Here is a 12,087-nt window from a genome sequence, read left to right as displayed (position 1 = left end):
TGACAGCCTCTTCAGGCACCAGCTCCTTCTCTCCCTCGTTGTCCTGTTGTTTTAGTAACTGATTTCCTTGTAACTATGGGACAGGGTCCAGTTTCAGAGCAACTAGTGCTGCCACATGGCTGCCAACCACGAAGAAACTGTGAGAAAGTGACAAGCAGAAAACCTGCTGCTTTAACATCAGAGTGACACATTCAGCCTGATACTCAAGTTGACATCAGACACTGCAGACTCAGGGTGAGAACAATAGCATGCACTAGAATGTAAGAGGTAGAGGGAAACCACAAATGGAAGTCAGAAATAGAAGAAGCAGGACAAGAGAGGTGAGAGGGGGCCAAGGCTGTGGGCTTCATTAAGCCCCATCATTACAGCTAAGGGGTCCCAGGACCTGACTCTCCATTTCCAACCCACCCCCAAGGTTTTCAGTCCACACAGTAAAGCTCCCCAGGACTAGAACTGGGGCAAAGAAGAATGAAGGATGAAGACACGTCTGGATCTGGCCTGGCTCAGATGTCTCTGCAATGAACAAGGAGTCAGTACTCAGTTACTGAGTATGGCCTAAGGCTTTAGGTCACTGCTGAGCAGGTGGGTACTGGACCAAGCAGATCACAAGGTTCAGGATCACTGGGGAGAGCAATGGGTTCCAGCCTCAGGCTGCCTTTAGACCCTGAAAATTTCTTGGGGATTCCAAAGAGATTTTGGTTATATCTATGAATATTTATCACATTAGAGATTGAAACTGAGAAATTTTAAAAATGTATTTATTAATTTTTATTAAAATAGTAATAATAAACCAATTAAGGTCAATATAGAAAACATATTTTATGAAAAGTAACTATTGTTTCCAAAACAAAATAAATTTTATTGAGATGTATGGCATTCTTGAATGCAAAATCTAATGTCTGGCTGACTAGAAGATGGCTACATCCTCCAGTCTGCCTCTATATTCATTGTTGGGTATCACAGCTCATGTGGACTCTAGAAAACTTCACTGTACACAGTGAGGGAATGAGAGCCAACACAAGAAATAGTGTATTCGTCGTAGTAGTGCTAGTAATAGTAGTAATATTAGTAGTAGTATGGAAATGATATTAACCCTGTGGACTCCTTGAAAGTGTAACAGAGTCCTCAAAAATCTGCAAAACCTATTTTGAAAGCCAGGATAGAGGATGCTGAAAGTGAGTCAGGGATCTAAAACCATGACTGAAATGGTAGCATTTTGGACTTTACATAATTCAGTATCCAATTATAAACAGGGCTGAAAAAAAAGTACTTAAAAAGTTCAAAATTTTATTACTGCATTTACAAATGGACACATTCTGGAAAGAATCAGGAACACTGACATAGCTGATTTGATAAGATGGGAGACTGGGTTATTAATGCTCATGTGTCTGCGTTGTTTTCATTTTTGGTGTACTGTTGTAATATTAGTTGAACAGTTTTAACTAAAAGCACCAGACTGCAAGTCAAAATACAAGTGCTACTGATAGCTGGCTCTATTCATCTTCAGCAAGTTACAGCTTCTCAGTGTTTCAGGATTCGGTAAAAGAAGGCTTTGAGTGGGTTCCTGTATCTTTCATTATAGTTTACAGAACACTTTCACTTATGCTGTATCCTTGCATTCTCACAGCAAATAGAATTACCCCCATTTCACAGTGAAATAATGAGGTCTATCACAGTGATAAAGTGATAGTTTTTTGTTTAAGGAAAATATAGTTTTCATTCATACTTTTTTCATAAATCATGCCTTATCTTTAAGGTGCGGTGCCTTGCAAGTATAACAAAATTCAAATATTTTGATTTTTTTCCTGAAACTAGACGGGAACTCAGTCATGTGCTAGTCAATATGGGATCATTAAAACAGTGTAAAACTTGGCCCCTACCTTCCTTTACTCAGTCTTGTATTCATATCTTTACTTATTCATTCACTCTCAACGTATTTAGCACCTTTAATGTGTCAACTGTGTTCAATGTATGGTTCCATGAGGGAAATAAGCAGGGTGATGTTATGGAGGGAAATTATTAGGAGGTGGGGACGAACTACTTTAGCTGGCAAAGATAGGGAGGGCCTCCTGGAGGAAGAGATGAATTTTCTGAGACTTGAGGACGAAGGAAGAACCAGCCCTGAGAGAGCTGGGGGAAGAGGTGCGGAGCAGCAGGAACGGTGAGTACAGGAGCTGCCAAGCAGAAATGAACTAACTAGTTGAAGGGACATCAAGAGTCCCCTGCAGTCAGAGCAAAGACTGAGAATGGGACAGGCAGGAGACTTCAGCAGAAAGCAGGCCATCCGGGGCCTCACAGCAAAGTGCTGAGAATCAAACAGAAGCAGAGTCTTGCTGAAAACCAGAGCTCAAATGAACAGAAAATGTCTGGAGTCACCCAAGTGTTACTTTTTATTTCTTCTTCCCAAGATCCCTCATTCTCATCAATATGGGGAATTTAATCATCTAGAGTTTCCTTCTCTTTCCTGGGTTTGGGGGCTGGGTACTTGGTGGAGTAGAGCATGGAGAAAAGGGTCACAGCCTCCCAGGGATTCTTCTCCTCTTCTCTGGGTGTCATCGGTCAGGCCTGGAGTAGTGAACTCAGCCCTCTCCGTGATGGGACCCTCAGTGTCTATGATCTCTCTTCCCTCCTCGTTTTGACTTTGGCTTAGATCAGCCCCAAGAAGAGGAAAAAAAAAATCTAAATCAAGATTTCTGGTGGAAGTTTTTCAGGTTTTTGGCATCCGGATTAACAAGACACCTGGTTGATATTTTTCTAGAATGGGCTGGGAGTTGTTATCATCAGTGGTTATGGCGCAGTACTTTCCTTGATGGCTAATCTTGGTACCTTTTGATCTCTGTGTGGGAGAGAGCAGACTGGGCCAAGGAGAGAGTCGGGAGTGGGAAGATTGGAATGTAGGTCATCTTGGCACATCCTAGCATAATTACAAGTTTTCCAACTTTAGGGACAGTAAAACTCATATATTCCTGGACATGAAGAGCTTTCCCTAATCACATGACCTTTTGCAGAAGCCTGGAAAGGAAAAGTCAGGCACATTCTTCCCAAGACAGTTCACGGGATCATTTCTTCTTCTCCCCAGCTACCCCAATACTTGGTCCAAAGCCAACCCTTTAATACCATGAGTTCAAAGGCACATGTATAATTATCCCAGACCTTTCAATTCACAGTGTTACTAAGCAACCTTACAGGACTTCGGCATCCAGAGACATAAATAATCTGACATAGATAAGGTGCATATACAATTACCAGGACTGGGGTTTATATCAAGGTAGTCTCTTGTAAATATGAATCAACATACCTGTAGTTTGTTCTTTCATGCATCCAACAATCATTGACTGTCAGCCATGAGCCAAGCACTCTGCTAGGCGTTGAGGAAAAGAACAATGAATAGGACAGTTGATACGTATGGAGTATTGACAATCCAGGAAGTACCCCAAGACTCAGTGTCCATACTTTCTATCGAGGCTTCATTAGGTAGGTTTTATTGATTGAATATTTAACTACATAGTGATTGAACTCACTCTCCAGCCCCCACCCTTCCCCAGTCAAGCTGAGATCACATAGCTCAAAGCCCCAACCCTCTAATCACGATTGGTCTTTCTGACATGACCAGCCCTCACCATGAGTCGCCTCAAGAGAATAAACTATGAGATGCAATCCAAGAGGCTCTCCATAAATGACAAAGACCCTCTTATCACTAAGGAAATTCCAAGGGTTTAGGCTATCTCCTAGGACCCTGGACAATGGGCAGAGCTCCTACTACACAGTGTGAGAAAGAACATTAAGGGCGAAGGACTAGAGTGGAATTGGGATTGGGATACTACTAGAACCAAAAGTTCAGAGAAGCCAACGGATAGCAGAGAGAGTGGGCAGGACTAGAGATTTAGGGAAAGGCAGATCAGGTGAAGAGTCACGGCACAGCTAAGGAGTTTGTATTTTATTCTAAGTACAATGGGAAGTCATTGCATTATTAAAAAAGAGAAATGTAAGTGGCACCCCTGCCTCCTATCTCCCCATGCATCTGTCCTCCTACTACTTTCAATGCATACATTGTCTCATGCCAAACTTTTCAGAGGTTCCTCTTCCCCTTTGGACTAAAATCCCAACTCTACAGCAGGCTCCTGATGATGCTGTCTCCAGGGGAGGTGGTTTTGAGAGTCATCAGTGCAGGGGTCATGAATAAACCTTTCAAAATGGAGGACAATGCTATCCATGAGGTTTAATATGCATAGGTGCTGTTTTAAATCCTCCCCAGATGACTTAAGATGCAAGTGCTAGTTTTATCCCCACCCTAAAGATAAAGGAACAGGGACATCGAGTAATTAGTTAACCGGCTTCAGGTTTCATGTCTAATGATTGGTGGATAACAACATACGGAGACAGAGAGATAAACCCTGAACTAGTAGGCAATAAGCCATAGTGCCTGGAACACACTAGAAGCTCTCTAGGTAAATCTATAAAAGAAATTTCTGTTCTTGGGAGTTCCTAATGGCAGCAAGAGGAGGCATATTAACCATGAGAAATATGTGCTTCATGCTGAGACTAACTAAATCAAAGATACAGATTTTTAGGTAGTTTCCCACACTTACTGCATGCAGCACACTATATTATGTCTTGCAAAAGATGATAGAGAAGATCAAATGAAGTTCCCGACCAGGAGAGTGAGTGGACCACGATCACAGTTAAGAAAACAGTGAATCTAGTAGTTCTGTCCTGTGTCCAGGGCTGTGTCCAATGTAATGGCAGCCTTCACATGAGTTTGCACATGCTTTTCATGCTGTGCAATGTAATGGCACCCTTCCCATGAGTTTGCACATGCATTTCAGATACTGAGTCACAAAGCCATCTAATTTAGGGAACAAGAAGAGATGAGTAAAGAGCTCCCAGTGAAGTCCAATCCCATGCTCAAAGACCAAGAAGGTTAAATAGAAGAGCATATTTCCTCTGGCCTCCCGCTCTGTGGACACATCCTTGTGAAGAACATGAGGAAAGGCAGCCAGACAAGTGCTGGATATGAGTGAAGAGGGCACCAAGGAGGAGAAGGGAAAGCAGACAGGGCATAGAAAAGTCCAAGAAATGTCTGGCTCTAGTCAGGGAGTGCTCACCTCTCTTTTTTCTATTGCAGGTTAGAGAGAAGCCCTGTTCTATGCCAGTGAGTGGCCATCTAATTCCGAAGGTCTCAAGTCCAAGACTCCATAAGAAACAGTCTGACCGTTCTTTTTCCATCTACCAGCTCCAGAGAGTGGCCCGGCTTGGAGGGCCATCGATGGAGACTCAGAGAAGATCCACGCAGCATCATAACCAAGTTCTGCACCATCCCATGTTACCACCTGCACTTTTTTTCTTTACAGCTTTAGAACTTTTTTTTTTTCTTTATACTTCTCCCTCCCACCCACTTCCTCTGTTGGACTTTTCTACTCCTCAACATTTTCATCACCGTTGGCCTAATGGTACAACTGGAAAGCCTGCATTAAGTGACATTCAGTCTCAAGTGGGTTATGTGCATCTTAGAGGAGACATGGAAACTGTCCACCTAAGTACCTCTGTCTTCAGAGCAGAGGGACCACTTCATAATTTGTTTCCCGATGGAGAGCCTTAGAAAGGAGGGATAAATAAAATCTTGTAAATTGTCTTTTTAAATAGCTAACATTTATTTGAGCATCTACTACCCAGCACTGAGAACAGGTCTGAGTGCTCTACATATATTCTCCCATTTATTGATCCTCACAATAGCCCAAAGAGGTAGGTGCTTTTATGATGTCCATTACAATGGGGGAAATTAATCCACAAAGAGGGTAGAAACCTTGTCCAAATCATACAACGAAGGGGTGGTGACACTAGGATACAAACCCAGGGAGTCTGGTCCCACACTCCCCTGTTCATATGGTTGGAATAGACCTACCCAGGTTCTTTTTCTTTAACATGAAAAAGACCTATGACTTGTTCAAGCTCACACAGTTGGTTAATTCTGACTCAAGAGGTGCTGACTCTTCTTCTTTGTCTACTTCCTGATGTGAATTTTCCCCAGGGGTTCCTGGGTCCACTTGTCCTTCTACATATGCTCCTTGGGAAACCTACTTGTGAAGTACTCCCATATTCATATCTGAAATTCTTTCCCAAGCTCCACTTCCACCAACACCGAAAGCTTGTCTATCTGAATTGTCCCATGGCAACTCAGACCAAGTTAAATTAAATATTCCCCCAACCCCTCTAATACTCTATTATTATTTTTCCTCCTTGGTATCTGTGTTAATGGCACCATCATCTACCCTATTGCCCAAGCAAGAACATCTATGATCCAGGACCCCACTTTCTTTATCATCCCATTCTAATCTGTTAGCCAATACTGTCAGTTCTTCCTTCTATGTGGCCTTCAACTCCATCTTCTACTCTCCCTGCATTGCTCTGATTCAGATAATTCTTTGTAATTTTTAGATTTTTCTCGTTATGGCCTCGTTTATGCAATATGTATTTAGTAAGTGCTTTTCATTTGCTAGTCCATAAGGAAAACTAACCAGATGCAGGGATAACAAATGAATGGGGAAGACTTAACAGAGGAGGGCGGTCGGGGAAGGTCTTTCCAATATATGACATTTAAAGCAGGGCACAGTGGACAGGAAGGGACAAGCAGGTAATGACCCTGATCTTCCCTTGTTCCAGGCAGAGTTGGGACAGATATAAAGATCCCAAGGTGGGAAAGATCCAGACTGAGGAACTGACAGGAGGCCCATGTGCCTGGAAGGGGCAGTGTGAGTAGCCTAGAGATGACAGGAGATGTGGTGCAAGAGGTAAGCTGGGGCCACATCGTGGAAACATTCCAAACTGTGATGACGTCTCTGGATTTATTTTAGGTGTGATGGGAAACCACTGGGGACTTTTGAGCTGGGGAGTGACATCATCAGATTTAAGCCTTTTAAAATGTCACTTTGGCTGCTGCTGTGTTGAGAAAACACTATAGAGAGGCAAGATGGGAAACAAGGAAGCCAGTGAGGATGCTACAGAAGGAATCCAGGCAAGGTTTCATGATGGCTTTGATGGAGACAGTGAAAAGTGATTGTTGGATTTGGGATATGTTTTTAAGGAAGAGCTGAAAAACCCTTGATGCTAGGTCCATATGGTAGGTCCGGCTTGGGTTTTGTTCCCAAGCAACTGGGTGAATGATGGTGAATTTCTAGAAGGAAATTAAAAGTTCTCTTTTGGACTGGTGTCATGTAGGCATTTGGATGTATGCCTCTGGAGTGCCTGGAAGATACTGGAGCTGGAAATTTGGGAGTTATGTATGCAATTATGTTGTTTAAAATCCTGGGATTGGATGAGATTCCTTAGGGAGAATGTTTAGAGAGAAAAGAATAGAAGTTGAAAGCACTGAGCTCCAGCCTCCCTCCCCTTCCCAACATTCAGAGGTTGGGAAAAGGAAGATCTAGCGAAGGAGACAGAGAAAAAGTAACCAGTGGTATAAGAAGAAAATCCTGGAAGGGTATGTGTCCCAGAATCTGAGGAAAGAAAATGTAATAAGAAGGAGAAAACCTTAATGTCAAATGTGGCTGACAGTTTGAAAAAGTTGGGAACTGACAATTGATGACTGAACTGTGCAAAATGAAGGTGAGTGCTGAACCTCCGTGAAAAACAAATAAAAAAATCAGAGACATAGGATTAGTCTGGTTTTACTCCTAGGCCAGGCAGGAACACCCCGATGCAGCAAAGCTTGGCTTTGGCTTGGCTCCTTTGTGTGGGTCCAGATGAACCACCAAAAAGACGGTTTGTGCTTTGGAGACTGGCATATAAATATATATAAGAGGAAAGAAACTAATTACAAAGAATTCTCTGAAACAAATAAATAGAAAACTAAAGGCAGATTTGAGGGCTTTTAGAAGGAAAACTGAGAGTATTCGATAGATTTTCTCTTTGAAGTGGTATTATTTGCTTCTTTGTCTCAAGACTGAGTTCCTTGACAGGGCAGGGACTGTGTGTTACGATCTGTGAGTCCTCAGCATCTAGCACATAGGAAAATTGTCCACAAAAACAGCCTGTAAAGGGAGCTGAATTTCAGTCATGTTTGTATTGGTCAGGCTAACTGGATAACAGTATAGGCTAACTGTTGGACCAAAAAACCCAAACATCTCATTAGGTAAATGTAATACAAGTGTGTTTCTCCATCTCTGCAGAGTTCAGGACAGATCATATGGGGAAGTGAGAGCTCAGCTCCACACAGCTTTTCTAGGGGCCTCACTCTCCTCTGCATTAAGACAGCATAGGAGGAAAAAGGGATGGAAATATTGTGCAGAAGGTTTCTCATGGGCCATGCCTGGAAGAGATAAAGTCTTTTGCTGGGTCCCCAAGGGAAGCTGGAAAATGTCATCTTGCTGTGACCCCAGGAGGAAAAGGAATCAGGGTTTGCTGAACACATACAGTTTCTCCCATCTCACTCTTCTAAGCTATGACATCCTGGGAAATCTGTTAAACACGAGTATTCTTAGATTAGAGAACCTATACAGTTGGTGGAAAAGCCCTGGCCATGTAGTCCTCCACCCGATCCCCTGGGGCTTCAGGTTGGCGGAGAGGGATGGCTGAGGTCTCTCCACAGGACCTTCCGCATTCCTTCTCTCTACAAACATTATCAAGCACCACTTGGGAGCCAGGGACTGACAACGCTAGACAGTGAGAATGCAGTGATGAACACACACAGTCTCTACTTTCTCAGGTGCTTTTATGACGTCCATTACAATGGGGGAAATTAATTCACAAAGAGAGTAGAAATCTTGTTCCAAATCATACATCGAAGGAGTGGTGACTTTCTCAGTTCCTAGTCTAGTAGAGAAGAGAATAGGAAACTAATAATAACAGTGCACTGGCACATGAGGGATTTGTACAAAGTCCTGCAAGAGAGGAGAGGATGGGGTGGGGAGGGGAATCCTGATCAGACACCCCTGCTCCCAGGGACCTGGGCCCTCCTGATGTCAGGAATTTGGATTATCTCCTCCTTCTGAAAGTTTCTGAGCTCTCCCACTGGCTCTTTGAAACCTGTTCTTGAGGACATTTGGGGAGAAGCTTATCACTCTAGCTGTTTCAAGAAGGAAGGAAGGGGACTTCATGGGTTAGGGTCAGCTGCTTTTTTCCCTCTTTCCCAGTCACTGAGGGTCCTAGGATGCCAGAGTTGACCTGGCTCTCTTTTGTCTCTTGCTCTTTCAGCAGCTAATGTGACTCTGGATCCTGACACTGCCTACTTTGAACTCTTTCTGTCTGAAGATTGCCAAAATGTGAGGCAGGAGAATACACGGCAGGAGCTCCTTGAAAAACCTAGAAGGTGTTTTCTGGACCCTTGTGTGCTGGGTCACAGTCCTTCTTTTCAGGAAGACATTACTGGGAGGTAGAAGTTGGCAACAGGAATTACTGGGAGCTTGGGGTTTGTGAGGAAAACACAGAAAGGACGTGGGGAATCACAGAGTCACCTCAAAATGGATTCTGAGGCATGGAACTGTATGCTAATAAGTATCAGGCCGTCCCCTCCCTGAGGATCTTCCTCCCCGTGAGTTAGCCTCTAGCCTGGTGGGGATTTTCTAGGACTATGAGGCTGGGGATGTCTCCTTCTGTAGTGTGGTTGATGGGTCCCATATCTACACATTCCCCCAGGCCTCTTTCTCTGGGCTGCTCTGTCCTTTCTTCTACCTCTGGTTCTATCAGCCAGCTTCTGATCATCTTCCGCAGAGGCCGTCAGTCCCCAGACTTTCTCTCAGTTGAACCTCCCGGGAAGAACTGGACACTGGAGTTCAGGAGCCACTTCTAGGGACAATAGTCCCAGAGCTCCACCTGATCCAGAGGTGGAAGTGGAGTCCCTCTGACCTTTATCACAGCTGAAGTCATTTCTTTCCCATTTCTCCATGGAAGTGAGTAAAGTAGGGAACAGTGTATAATGATCCAGGGCTGGGTGGTGCAGAGGGCCAGAAAGGACTATGCAACCCTACAGAGTCTGTCAAGTGTTGCCATCCAGGCTAGAAACGGAAATAGGCCTCAAGAGACAAGAAGTACTGATGGAAAGACTAAAGACTAGTGGCTTAGAGAGTGATCCTTGTGATCTCCTGGATCCTCATAAAGAGACAAACGGCCAATGTCCACAAGCAGTGGTTGTCTTGAATTTCTGCACAACAGAACCACAGCAGGAAGCTGGATCTGGAAGGGGCTTTGCTGTTTTCAGTCTTTTCATACAAGAACTTTATTTCATTTTGACCCACTTGCAACCCTGGGAGATCCTAAATAAAGTGCACAGAGAAAAGTCACTTCTCCATGTCACCTACTGGTCTGGAACTTGATGCTGCAGTCAATATTGTTACATCTAATGACACATCACACCACCTCTGAGAATCCTGTCATTCCTTCTCAAGCAATTTCAGTGACCCTTTTAATGACACTGTTAACCCCAGATTTTTCAAGATCTCTTTTCTGATTAATGAATTTGTTTACTGCTCCTTTCCCTAAATAACTTCCTATTTTTAAAATATGTTACTTCATTAACAGTTGAGTGCGTACTTTTTTCTAATACACACACACAGACACGCACAGTTTTTGTAATGAAAATTGAACTTTGCTATCTGTATTGTACCCTGACACGCTTCTTTTACAATGCTAAATCTTAAATACTAATCTTATATGATTGATAATCAAGATAGTTTTCTCTCTTTTTCATTACAAATAATGCTACTATAAACATTTGTATGTAAATTGTTTTGCATAAGTCTGATCACTTCCACAGAATAAATTTCCAAATGGCCTTTGTCATTAGGATAAAGTCTTGAAAGTACAATTGCTATACAAAAGAGACTGGAATTGTTATTAAGTATATGTACACACTTATCTATTTCCTACAGGAAAGAAGTCTCTGCGTACATTTTGGTGTCTATCAGGCTCATCTCCTGAAGTTGACAGTAGAAGCCCACCCTTCAGTTTTTCAGTCCTTCAGGGTCAATCCCAGGCTTCTCACTTTCCTCCAGGGAAAAACTCCAACCAATCGACTCTGAGAAAGAACAAATCTACTTTTTACTGTACGTACATTTTATGGCTTATTCTCTATGGAGCGCTGTTGTGAGAAAATTGCATGAATTTTCTCACTTCTTCTTCACAACAGCAACTCAAAAAGGCAGATGCTATTTTTACCCTTATTTTACAGATAGGAAAACTAAGGCACAGAGAGGATAAGTACTGGCACAAGATCACACAGCTAGTAAAGCTCACCCAGCAACCTGGCTTCAGAGTCTATGGTTTAACTACTCCAGTGTGCTACCTCTCCTCGCCAATTTTAAGTTCAGTGTCAGATACCTATTATAAGGTAGATTCTCAATAAAAATTTGCTGAATTAATGAACTTTTACTGCCTCTTATCATATACATTTCTCTCCCAGCATTTTACGTAAAGGTCTGAATGAAAAGTCCTCCTGAGTCCCTATTTCCTTGGAAACTGTAAAGTTAAGAGATCAAGGTGCTGTGTCCAGAACCTCCTTATCTGAAGTTCAGCATCTAGGATGGAAATCAAGGCAGCTTTTTTGTGCAAAGTAACTTGGATACTCCAGACAGGAATGGAAAGGTTCATTCTTATTGATATGATTTCCAGCAGCAAAGCTTTTGATAGACTCTGAGTTTTCATTTTTTTATTTTTATTTTTTAATTATTTTATTGAGATCATATTGCCCTGCAACACTGGGTAAGGTTCAGGTTTTGATTACTATATTGCAGTTTCTGTATAGACAGCATCATGTTTGCCACCAATAGTCTAGTTTTTATCAGTCACCATACATATGTGCCCTTCTATACCTTTTGCCCCACCCCCACCTTCCTCTCTGGTAACCACTAATCTGTTTTCCTTATCTCTGTGTGCATTTATTTATTTTCCACATATGAGTGAAATCACATAGTATTTGTCTTTCTCTGTCTGACTTATTTCGCTTAGCATAATACTCTCAAGGACCATCCATGTTGTAGCAAATGGCAAGATTTTGTCTTTTTTATGACTGAGTAGTATTCCATTGTATCTATACACCGCATCTTTTTTATCTATTCATCCATGGATGGGCACTTAGGTTGCTTCTACAACTCTGCT

The 12,087-nt window shown here is 42.6% G+C and overlaps 1 protein-coding gene and 1 pseudogene across 2 annotated transcripts in view; both read right to left on the bottom strand.

Annotated features, from left to right (window-relative positions):
• The window catches only part of LOC103541911 (butyrophilin subfamily 3 member A2-like), a 264,550-nt gene that overhangs the window by 190,607 nt on the left and 61,856 nt on the right, over window positions 1-12,087 (bottom strand). The window lies entirely within an intron of this gene.
• The window catches only part of LOC139077402 (butyrophilin subfamily 3 member A2-like), a 187,370-nt pseudogene that overhangs the window by 141,037 nt on the left and 34,246 nt on the right, over window positions 1-12,087 (bottom strand).

The sequence above is a fragment of the Equus przewalskii genome, chromosome 19, assembly GCF_037783145.1.
Source record: "Equus przewalskii isolate Varuska chromosome 19, EquPr2, whole genome shotgun sequence".
Taxonomy (NCBI): Eukaryota; Metazoa; Chordata; class Mammalia; order Perissodactyla; family Equidae; genus Equus; species Equus przewalskii.
Note: the sequence above shows the minus strand (reverse complement) of the source record. Positions and strands in the feature narration are given on the sequence as shown.